The sequence below is a fragment of the Urocampus carinirostris genome, chromosome 11 (assembly GCF_059441175.1).
Source record: "Urocampus carinirostris isolate Australia breed hairy pipefish chromosome 11, RoL_Ucar_1.0, whole genome shotgun sequence".
NCBI lineage: Eukaryota > Metazoa > Chordata > Actinopteri > Syngnathiformes > Syngnathidae > Urocampus > Urocampus carinirostris.
Genome location: NC_142359.1, coordinates 5888983 through 5900302, shown reverse-complemented (window position 1 = coordinate 5900302; position 11320 = coordinate 5888983). Strand labels below are relative to the sequence as shown.

Genomic DNA, 11320 nt, shown 5'->3' with positions numbered 1-11320 from the left:
GATTCTGGTTGCTCTGGCCCTGAGTTCGATTCTCCCCCAGAAAAGCTGGTACAGACGTACATTCATTTTATAGGAATTGGAAAGAGCAGTGAAATAGGTTTTCTTTTTTGTTCTAGAATGCCTTAAGCGACATGCACCTCCTTTGGAGTGTAGTTACCGGTGGTCTAGTGGCTAGGATTTGGGATTCTGGTTGCTCTGGCCCTGAGTTCGATTCTCCCCCAGAAAAGCTGGTACAGACGTACATTCATTTTATAGGAATTGGAAAGAGCAGTGAAATAGGTTTTCTTTTTTGTTCTAGAATGCCTTAAGCGACATGCACCTCCTTTGGAGTGTGGTTACCGGTGGTCTAGTGGCTAGGATTTGGGATTCTGGTTGCTCTGGCCCTGAGTTCGATTCTCCCCCAGAAAAGCTGGTACAGACGTACATTCATTTTATAGGAATTGGAAAGAGCAGTGAAATAGGTTTTCTTTTTTGTTCTAGAATGCCTTAAGCGACATGCACCTCCTTTGGAGTGTAGTTACCGGTGGTCTAGTGGCTAGGATTTGGGATTCTGGTTGCTCTGGCCCTGAGTTCGATTCTCGCTCAGAAAAGCTGGTACAGACGGATATTCATTTTATAGGAATTGGAAAGAGCAGTGAAATGTCTGTAACAGCTTTTCTTACAGAGAAATTATACCAAGTCAATCTTGTTGCCAACGTCATACTTCCACTAAAAAATGGGACTAAGTACAGTTCTGTATCGTGCACCCGACGAAATAAGCCCCCAAAAAATGTGAATATTATGCGACAAAATATATCAGGACATAAAAAGAAATGGATATCTTGTGAAATAATTGTAAGAACAAACGACGTTTGTAGGCCGTACAAGCTTTGCAATAGTCCATGAGTCAATTCATTCAAAAGAGAAAAATCATTTTGCATTGCCAGAAACTCAGCAAAATGTAACTTGATGTCCATTTTTGGACATGTTTGATCATTCATTATCTTGCCACACTTGGGATTGCTGTTGCTTACTGTTGTTTCAAGCGCTGCTCACCGACTTTGTGTGAACGCTCAGACCCGTAAGGAAAATTACAGGGAACATTGCTTGACTCGACATCAAGTGTAACGGAAACGACTTAAGATCTAGTAGAAATCCCGAAAAAAACGGGGGTTTACTGGATTTTTCCTGTCCTTGCGAACTCCAATAACAAATATTGACTGTGTGACCTTCTTTCGACCTTCGCCCCGCCGGATGATAACACAAGAGCACGTGATGACGAGATCTGGGTTCCAGAAAATCGCTCCACCGACCGGACCTCATTTGTTTTTTTGGCGCCGGAGGAGACATGAAGTGGATTTTGGTGTTTTTCGCCACGATATGGTGCGTGCTGTCGCGGCCGCCGAACAGGTGAGAGATTTTGGTTTTTAGTTCAAGATGGCGTCTCAAGCTCCATTTTGTCTGGGGTTATGTGGGGTTTTCCGCAGGATGAAAACATTCCGGCAGTGTTCATTTTCCCAGGCAATGTTCCCTGTAATATTCCTTACGGGTCTGAGCGTTCACACAAAGTCAGTGAGCAACGCTTGAAACAACAGTGAGCAACCATAATCCCAAGTGTGGCAAGATAATTAATCGCGACTTTAATCGGGCATGTTTATGGACTGTACTACCAAATCCATTCAATTGTGGACTGAGCAATTCGGAAAAACACTGGACTATGTGTAATGTAAGATCAAACATCAAACATTCCGGTTGTATCCAGCAACTCTGTTTGACCCTCACCTCCCTCATCAATTTTTCTTTTTTTTTTCATGTTTTTTTTCTACTTTTTTTTTTTAATTCCTTTAAAAAAAATCTCATTGTGTTTATTTTTTCCGAGCTGTTACTTTTGATTTTTGTTCTCTATTAACTTTTTTTCCTACATTTCTTTCTTTTCTTTTTTTCTGGCTTTTTTTCTAAAATGTTCCTTCTTTTTTTCTCTTCATTTTGTTTCTTTTTTTTCTCAGCTTTTCACTACTTTTTCATTTTGGTATTTTTTTCTTTTTGTTCTATTCCCCCCTTCCTTTACGTCATTTTGTGCATCATTTTACTTAATATTTGGTCATGTTGGGATTAAAGAAGCAAAAACAACCCGAAGAGCCGTTGAGGACCCGAAAGAGCCGGTTCCTTGTAGTGAGCCGAGCCGAAGAAGCCGGTTCTCGACAAACTCTACTAACTTTACTCAACTTCGTTCTACTTCGACTTCAAAATATCGCATTTAGGACACAACGTCAGGGGAACCCGTGTATTTTTACCTTCATGCACTTGACTTAAGTCGCTTCTTATTTAGCTATTTTGAGCCCTCATTTTTGTGCGCTGGCTAGATTTTCTTGTGCGCTGAGAATGTGCGAACATACGCAATTGCGCACGCGCGCAGCTTAGAGGGAACACTGGTCCCAGGGACTCGCATGCTGAAAAATCTATGGGTCCCAACAGAGATCTATGGCTCCCCAAAATTTAGTGTTATCGCGGTTGAAATTGTAAATCGGCGACCAATATATAATATAAATCTATATATTCATTCAGTTTTAATCATCACAGTTAATTGGTAATACAAAGCAGTTATCACTTCAAATTTTTCAGTTCACATATTCTTCGTGGTTTGCTGTCCCGCCACAGTTGTAATGCCTTCTCAAGGTCCAATCCATTATCACCCTCCTCATAGCGTCACCAGGAATATAATTGAGTCCATTTTGGCAGAAAAGTCCTTTACTTGCTCGGAGTATTCTTTTGTTTATCTTCTTTCGTCCAATCGTTCGCTTCAACACACGTGTTTTCCTTGCCTTCGCTGTCTTCTGAAGAATTTCTTCGCCGTTTTTTCGTGCCGGAATAATTGCCGTTGTTACCACTTTCTGTGTTATGTTTCGACTTATTACCGACACTGAAGAAATGACCAATTGTTTGTTGATTTGCACCTAGTGCCAACTGTTTTTTCGGAGGTATACTTCTCTTTCACTCGACAACCGCCACAACAATGACGTCATCTCAATGCAATGAGATCTCGTTTGCCCAGATCGGCGCGAGACCAAAACAACAATGGCGGATCTGCCTGACGAAAAGTTTGGAGTGCGGTAAATCTTTGTTAATAAAAAGAAAAGTAATCGGGTAATAATGACAATTTGGTGTCAAAAACGTTGCGTCCCGGGGACGCACGTTGATTTGAGACTATGCGTCCCCAGCAAAAATGATGCGTCTAGGGCACAGGGACGCGAGTAAACGAGAACACTGACATAGTAGTAACATAGTAACAACATGGTTATTATCTTAAAAAACCCATATCAAACTGGGTGCCCGTCGCGGTAATTTGTAACCTAATTTAGCTCTCGGCTCAAAAAAAATTGGAGACCCCGGTTCGACATCATTTGTCTTGCTGTGAGTAAATAGGTGCTACGTTGTGCTGGTAAGGGTTATTATAACGAAATAAGGGGAGTGGAAATGAATACTAAGACTTACTTTTTCAATTCTTTTTCAGGTTTTCCACCAGAGAACGCATCAACCACACCTCTGCTGACTCAGCACGGTCAGTTTCGACACACAAACTCTTGGTTGACGTTCCAAATGCCAAATCGGAATGAATGGGAGAAACCGGTTGGTTGCTACATTTAAATTTTGCAAATTCAGGGAGGTCATTTCTTCCTCATGCCATGAAGCTCTTTAACTCCACCCGGGGGAGTAAAAGCCCACATTAAACCCCACATCCACATTTGCATATTACCCTATTTCTATTACAGTATCACTATTGAAATACTTTATATCACAGGTGTCAAAAAGGCGGCCCGCGGGCCAGATCAGGCCCGCTAGGGGATTAAATCTGGCTCGCGAGATAAGACTCAGAGAAGCGCAAGAGGAAAACAAGCTGCAGGTTGAAATATGTCAACTTGATGTTGCCAAAGCCAGGTGCCTCTCACAAAGACACTATACTTGTATTTTTTTCTCTCTCTCTCTCTCTCTCTTTTCTCCCACTGTGTCTCTGTCTCTTTCTCTCTCTGTGTCTTTTAACCTCTTTTGCTCTAACTTCCTTTTTCCCTATTCTCTCTTTTCTCTTTCTCTCTTCATACCCTTCACACTTTCTTTTCTCTTCTCTCTCCTTCTGTCTTTCCATTTCTCTTTGGATTTCTTTCTTCCTCTCCCTTTCTTTCCCCCCTCTCTCACGAGTTTTTATCTTTTGTTTCTCACGCTCTCTCCCTCTCTCTTTTTTTCTTTCTTTGTTCCGCCCTCTCTCCTTTTCCCTCCCTCTTTCTCTTTTATCTTTAACGCTTTTTCTTTCTCTTTAATCTACTAGTCCGGCCCCCGACAGAATGTTTTTTCTATCGTGTGGCCCCCGAGTTAAAATGAGTTTGACACCCCTGCTCTATATCAACACGATATATTGGGTATTTTTGTATTCTATCTCTCTTATTTTAATATTTTATTTTTCAACACAAGGATACTGCTGGAAATGTGAATTTCCCGACGGGGATGAATAAATGTGTTTTAAGTGGAGACTATTTCATTCCTGGGCTGCTTTTATTTTGAAGTCTTTTCCCGTTCATAAATCGCTCCAATGATCGCATTCGAATTCCACTTTGGTAAAAGAATGTCACTTCCGGTTTCAAACAAGCACGTAAAAAACTATTCTGCAGACCCAAATACAAACTCCCTTTAACATCCTTGTTCTAAAAATGCGCGAGTCAGTGAGTAACACACTATTGGCGCAACCTGAATGATTTTCTTTGTAACCATTTTGGTATCTTCATATTTTTGTTTTCATTTTCAGCATTTCGACCGGCCAAAACCTCAACCTCACCGTTTCTGACTCAACTCGGTAAGTTTCCACATTAAAAACTCGATATTACAAATGTGGAATCGGTGACTTGAATGCGTAGATTTGATGTTACAAGTACAGTAGCAAAATGTCCACAGAAGTAGTTGTCTGACTAAAGATTGTGATTCATTCTACAGCGTGAAATAACTTGAAATTGTAATACTTGAAGTACAGTAGCATATGTCTACTTGACCGGTTGTCTCAGGATGTGTTAGATTTTGTTTCTTACAGTTTTTTTTTGTTGCACTGAAAGTGTAGAATAAGTTAGTTGCTGGTGAGGTGCAATAAACATGACAAGGTTCTAGAACAAAACTGTCTCAAACTAAAATGTCAAATTATTTGACATACAACTTATTTTTAAAGAAATAGCAATAGTTACTTTGCCTGGTAATTGATTCATTTTACTATAGAGTGAAGGATTTTATACATTTGACTATAAAGGATGTTATACGATTGAATACTGGTTACATTTATTGAGTTTAATGCTGTAGTTATTTACTGACTGTACCTTTATTAAATGAGCAGTGAAAGTTCAGGGCACCCTGGTATGAAATATTGTTTACAGAAATGGCGGGAACGGGACGTAAGGCTGATAATTAGCACATCCGACGACGCAGAAAGGCCCCGATGACGGAGGACGGCAGGCATTGTTTTGAGAAACGCTCGGTGCTGTTTTGAGTTTTCCAGACATCGCGGCGAGGTGGTGGAGCTCACGTTGGGCTTCATTGGCACGCCCATGGGAGGAGCCGGCACACCATTTTGTGGAAAGACGTGGGCCGAGAGGAGAAGCTAGAGAACTTGAAGAGAGGGTTTCTCAGAGACTCTGACGACACTAATTCGGCCATTTTCGATGGAGTACACTTAGTTAAATTGCTAATGAAATTCAATGTGCCCCCGTGTGAAAACACTCACTTATTTTTAAACATCTTAGGGGGATTGATGATGGGCCGAATAAATCATCTAATGGGCCCTATTCGGCCTGCGGGCCATGCGTTCGACACCTTTTGTTTATAAGGTATCTGGGATCTCCAACTCGAGGCTCATGAGCCATTTGCGACCCACATGATAAACATTTGAGGCCCTCGCCTTAACATGCAACTATAATGTTAGTGTGGCCCGTGAGAGTTTGATAGGGATGCTAACCCCGTGCTAATGAGTTAGCCTTTATGCCAACTTTTTGACTTAAAAACACGGCAGATTTTAAATACCCTCTTTATTTTTATGGGTAAAACACAATCCGTATTGAAGGATTTTATATGAAGGATTTTATACGATTGAACACAAGTTACAGTTATTGAGCAAGATATTCACTGACTGGGCTTTAGTTGAATGACAGGTCACGCTATTCCAAATGCAAAATATTTTGTCTAGTTCTGTTGATAACAGGACTCTGACGAAAGACGGCAGGCGTTGTTTTAAGAATTGCTCTGCGTTGTTTTGAGAAGCCCCACGTTGGGCTTCCTTGGCACGCTCATGGGAGGAGCCGGCACACCTTCTAGTGGGGAGACGTGGGCCAATAAGGAGAGAGCTAAAGGACTTAAGAGAAGGCTTCCCAGAGACTCCAACGACACTAATTCGGCCATTTTCGATGGAGTACACTTAGTTAAATTGCTAATGAAATTAAATCTGAAATGTAGGTTGTGTTTGGTTAATGGAATCAGATAACTCATTCGAACAATTTGGTAAACGATACATTTTAATATTTAATTCCCAACAATTGTATCTCAGTTCCTTTTTGAAAGTAAGGTGTCCAACACTGGTCACATTTTCTCCGTCCATGGCAAATCTACGCCCTTGGGAAAACCGGTCGGTTGCCACACTTGGGATTTGCAAATTCTCATTGGGACGTGTGAAAACCTGGACAGTCGCTTGTAAAAGTGTAAAAGCTAACTTGGACATTCGTCCTCAGGGTTTATTTCAACGCGACGTCTCAAGACTCTCGGAACACTTCCGTATCCAACGCGGCATCGAACTCGGCCGAGTGGCCGTCGGACGACCTCAACAACTCGAGTTTGAGGTTGCAGGCGGACACGTTTGTCAGGTAGCGTAACCTCAACGTTTTTCACGTTTGCACTTTGCCCATCTCGGGAGTCTGACGTTTGGATTTTCCCCGACAGAGGCAGTTCCTCGCTCTGTTTTCTGCCCACCTGCCCTCTGTCGGACTTGGGCTCCAGGCTTCAAACTGGGGACGAAACGGCCGGAGGTTCCACGCTTGACCCTGGAGGATTTGGCAAAAAATGACCCTGGGGGGACTTTTGTTACATCAGGGATTTCAGAACATTGGGTTATTTCTATCTAAAGTTATGATTTTTTTTAAATAAATGCAAACCAAAAGTTCAATCAGGCCACTGGAGGGCAGTAGATGATATACTGTACTCTCAGCTTTAGTAGGGCCGGCCTAGAAGTTCGGATCTGACGTATTTTTCAGTTCTTTTCCACCCAATAATTAAGGCCAAAATTATATTATCTTCAAAACTTGAGTTTGTATAGCATAGTGAATTGGTTCAGGTGTAAAACTACATTCATTGCATTTTTAAATTAACCAATTCACGCATTTAATGCCAAAAATGAAAATATTTTTTCCTCATTCTTTGTGAATAAATTGCTGTTTAGAAAAGATCCCATGTCATTTGTTTATAATATGTCGGGTAGGCTACTAAAATACGCTGAATGATAATCCTGAAACACGTTCGTTTTCTGTTCCTGACTGCATGAGAACAGAATGTTTAGTTTAGGGTTGAAACCCTACCTCCTAACCTGAACGCCAATCAAACCCTCACTTCAACCAAACCTGACCTACTTAACTGTGTGTTCGTATTGGCCTCACTTGGGATCAAACTCATACCTGTCAACCTGTATTTTTTTGCCGTACAAAGTACATTTATTATGCATTTTAAGACGTCTACGACGTACAAGAAAATTATGTACGGAAAAAGGCAAATTTGTCAATTACGGGTACCATCCGGTATACACCGACTATCACCAAACAGCAAATCTATCAAGTCAAACCAGTTTGCCGCGGTAGCCTCTATCTCGGTTTCGTTTTTTTCCGTTGCAAACAAAGCGAGCGGTTTGATGTAGTGAAAGGAAGTCCGTCTCTTTTTAGAGGACCGGCTTTATCGGCTCAACTCATTAAAGCAAGCCGGCTCTCAAATGGCTCACTTGCTTTGATGCATTATATTACGAATCATTATTGTTGTAAAAAGAAGTTAAGAAAAAAAGGAAGTATAAAAGGAGAAAATGAAAATAGACAGGTTTGTAGTTATCCCTTGAATCAGTATCTTACCAACAATAATTGAATGCAGAAAATGAATTCATAATTGGAATAAGAAAATGTATTATTCTACTTAATTTTATTTGCATGTATTTTTTCCTTCTACAGTGAACGTCCAAGCTTTTTTTTATAATAAACCTCATTCATGTCAAGCAACTCAGTATCTCACAATGTTAATATATATACGATATAACGAAACATATGTACAATACAACATGTTTAACTACATAAACACGTTTGAAAAAAAAAATATGGTGTAAGATTATTTTGTATTTTGTAAGGGCATAGAGCCCTGGAGCTTGACAGGTATGCAAACTCGTATCCTCATGTGGAGTTTTACCAGTTAGATTACTGGTGAAAACACTTAATACACCTGGTTTAGGGTTAAAACCCTAGCCCCATAACGATACCAACAAAAAGCCCACCTCAAACCAAAACTCTAACCCCAGGTCATACACGGAGTTCGTGCTGAAACCCTAAACCTAGCTCCAACCAATCTTACCTGGATAACTGTAAGCTTGCACTGGCGTGGCTAAAGATGGAAACCTTGTGTGTGCAAGGTAAGTCTTACCAGTTGTGCTACCATTGATAACAATTCATACACTTGGTTAGCAGGGATAGGGAAACCCTAACCTTAACTCCAACTAAAACTGTAACTACAACCCAAACCCCAACCAAAATTCCAAACACTAACCCTAGTTTCAACCCAAACCATACCTTACCTGCACAACTGGTCTACTAGTGATCCCAAGAGCCAAGAAGAAATCCGCAGGTTCCAGAGCGTTCTCCGTTCGGGCCCCTGTGCTGTGGAATGCTCTTCCCCCTGAATTTCGATTTGCAACCTCAGTGGAAATGTTTCAATCTAAGCTTAAAACACACTTCTACTCTATAGAATATGAATAACCTAAATTTAATGTTGATAATATCAGAGGATGGTGTCATAATAGTCTGTAATAACAGTTTGCAAGTCTGATCTGTGCAGCCTGAAGGATTTTATACGATTGAATACAAGTTACATTTATTGAGTGCAATGAAGATTTTCACTGAGTGGGCTTCAGATCACGCTGTTCCAAATGCAGAATGTTTTGGCTGGGGAATTTTGATAACAGGACTCTGATGAAGGACAGCAGGCATTGTTTTGATAAAACAGCAGAGCGTTTAAGTTTTTTCCAGACATCGAGACGAGGGGGTGGACCCCACGTGAGGGCTTCCCTGGCACGCCCATGGGAGGAGCAGGCACACCAGCTTGCGGAAAAAACGCGGACCGAGAGAAGGAAGCAGAAGAACGAGAGAGGAGGCTTGACAGAGACTCGAGCGACACTAATTCGGCCATATATTCGATGGAGTTCACTTAAATTGTTTAAGAAATTAAATTTGCCCCCGTGTGAAAATGCCGGTCTCTTAGCATTTATGCCAACTTTTTGACTTGAAAAAAACGGCAGATTCTAAATGCCCTCTTTATTTTTATGCGTAAAACACTATCCGTATTGAAGGATTTTATATATTTGACTATGAAGGATTTTATTCTATTGAATACAAGTTACAGTTATTGAGTTTAATGCAAGATATTAACTGACTGGGTTTTAGTTCAATGACAGGTCACGCTATTCCAAATGCAAAATATTTTGTCTAGTTCTCTTGATAACAAGACTCTGACGGAGGACGGCAGGCGTTTTTTTTGAGAAGCCCCACGTTAGGCTTCCTTGGCACGCACATGGGAGGAGCCGGCACACATCTCGTGGGGAGACGTGGGCCAATAAGGAGAGAGCCAAAGGACTTCAGAGAAGGCTTCCCAGAGACTCCAACGACACTAATTTGGCCGTTTTTGATGGAGTACACTTAGTTAAATTGTTAACGAATTAAATATGCCCCAAGTGAAAATATCGGCTCTCTTGTTCATCTTTTCCATCAAGAAATGAGCTCGCATTGTTAGGTGAATGTAGGTTGTGTTTGGTTAATGGAGTCAGATAACTAATTTGAACAATTTGGTAAACGGTACATTTTAATATTTAATTCCTAACAAGCCCTTTGAGACTCTTTGTGATTAAGGGCGTCACAAATAAACATGACTTGACTAGGTTTACAACAAAAGCTTAACCTCAATCAAACCCATAACCCTGTGTGTTAAAGTCAAGGATCCTATTAGTTGAGCTACCCGTGATACCAATTGAAAAACAACTAGTTTAAGTTGGAGAAGCTCAAAACTCAAACTAGTTTCAACAAAAACCTAGCTCAAAGGAAAACACTAATTAAAAAAAAAGTTTAACCTTGGGAAAGGCTGGTAAAAGTAGAAAATGATACTGTTTAGTTACTTTTGAGTCTTTGTAGACTATTTTCCCTTCCAAAATAGCGACATCTAGTGGTCAAATATTACACAGTGTCCCAAAGGTAGGATGGCCAACTGAGTTCAAAGAGCCCTCGTGTTGCTTACCTTGTATCAGGTGTGTTTTGGGCGAAACAAATCCTCAAAAGATGAAATCTTTAGTCTGGCGCCATCTCCTGGCTTAAATTCAAGATTGCAGCCTTAAGTATTAAAATCCCGCACCCCACCATGAAGTCAAAGATCGTCTATACACTGCATTCTCGAGTGAGGTCTTTCTTTCCATCGGGTTTAACCTCAGCATCACACTATTTTTAGTCACAGCACCAAAGACCAATGTTTACGGATGGAGAAAACAATAAGTCGTCCTGGAAGATATAAATAGACGCAAAAAACCACAATGAAGCAAACAACTACGTTTTCTTCATTGTATAACATTCATTTCTGGCACTGCGATTGAAATCTTGTTCGTCTGCCGCCATCTCCTGGTTTAAACTCATGATCGCAGCCTTAAGCATGAAAATCCCGCACCCCTACCATGAAGTCAAAGATCGTCTATACACGGCATTCTCGAGTGAGGTCTTTCTTTCCATCGGGTTTAACCTCAGCATCACACTATTTTTAGTCACAGTACCAAAGACCAATGTTTACGAATGGAGAGAACAAAAAGTCGTCCTGGAAGATATAGATTGACGCAAAAGCACAATGAAGCAAACAACTACGTTTTCTTCATTGTATAACATTTCTGGGACTGCGATTGTTCGTCTGCCACCATCTTCTGGTTTAAATTAAGCATGAAAATCCCACACCCCACCATGAAGTCAAAGATCGTCTATACTATGCATTCTCGAGTGAGGTCTTTCTTTCCATTTCAATGCAATTCCTCCAGAATTCTGCGTTTTCT

General features: G+C 40.8%; 1 long non-coding RNA gene across 1 annotated transcript; it reads left to right on the top strand.

The window, feature by feature from the left end:
• Window positions 1-1237: 1237 nt before the first annotated feature.
• LOC148356284 (uncharacterized) lies at window positions 1238-7140 on the top strand. Its single transcript, XR_015852013.1, has 4 exons — window positions 1238-1389; window positions 3491-3538; window positions 4775-6863; window positions 6940-7140. It is a non-coding gene; the product is annotated as an uncharacterized LOC148356284 (long non-coding RNA).
• The last annotated feature ends 4180 nt before the right edge of the window (window positions 7141-11320 follow it).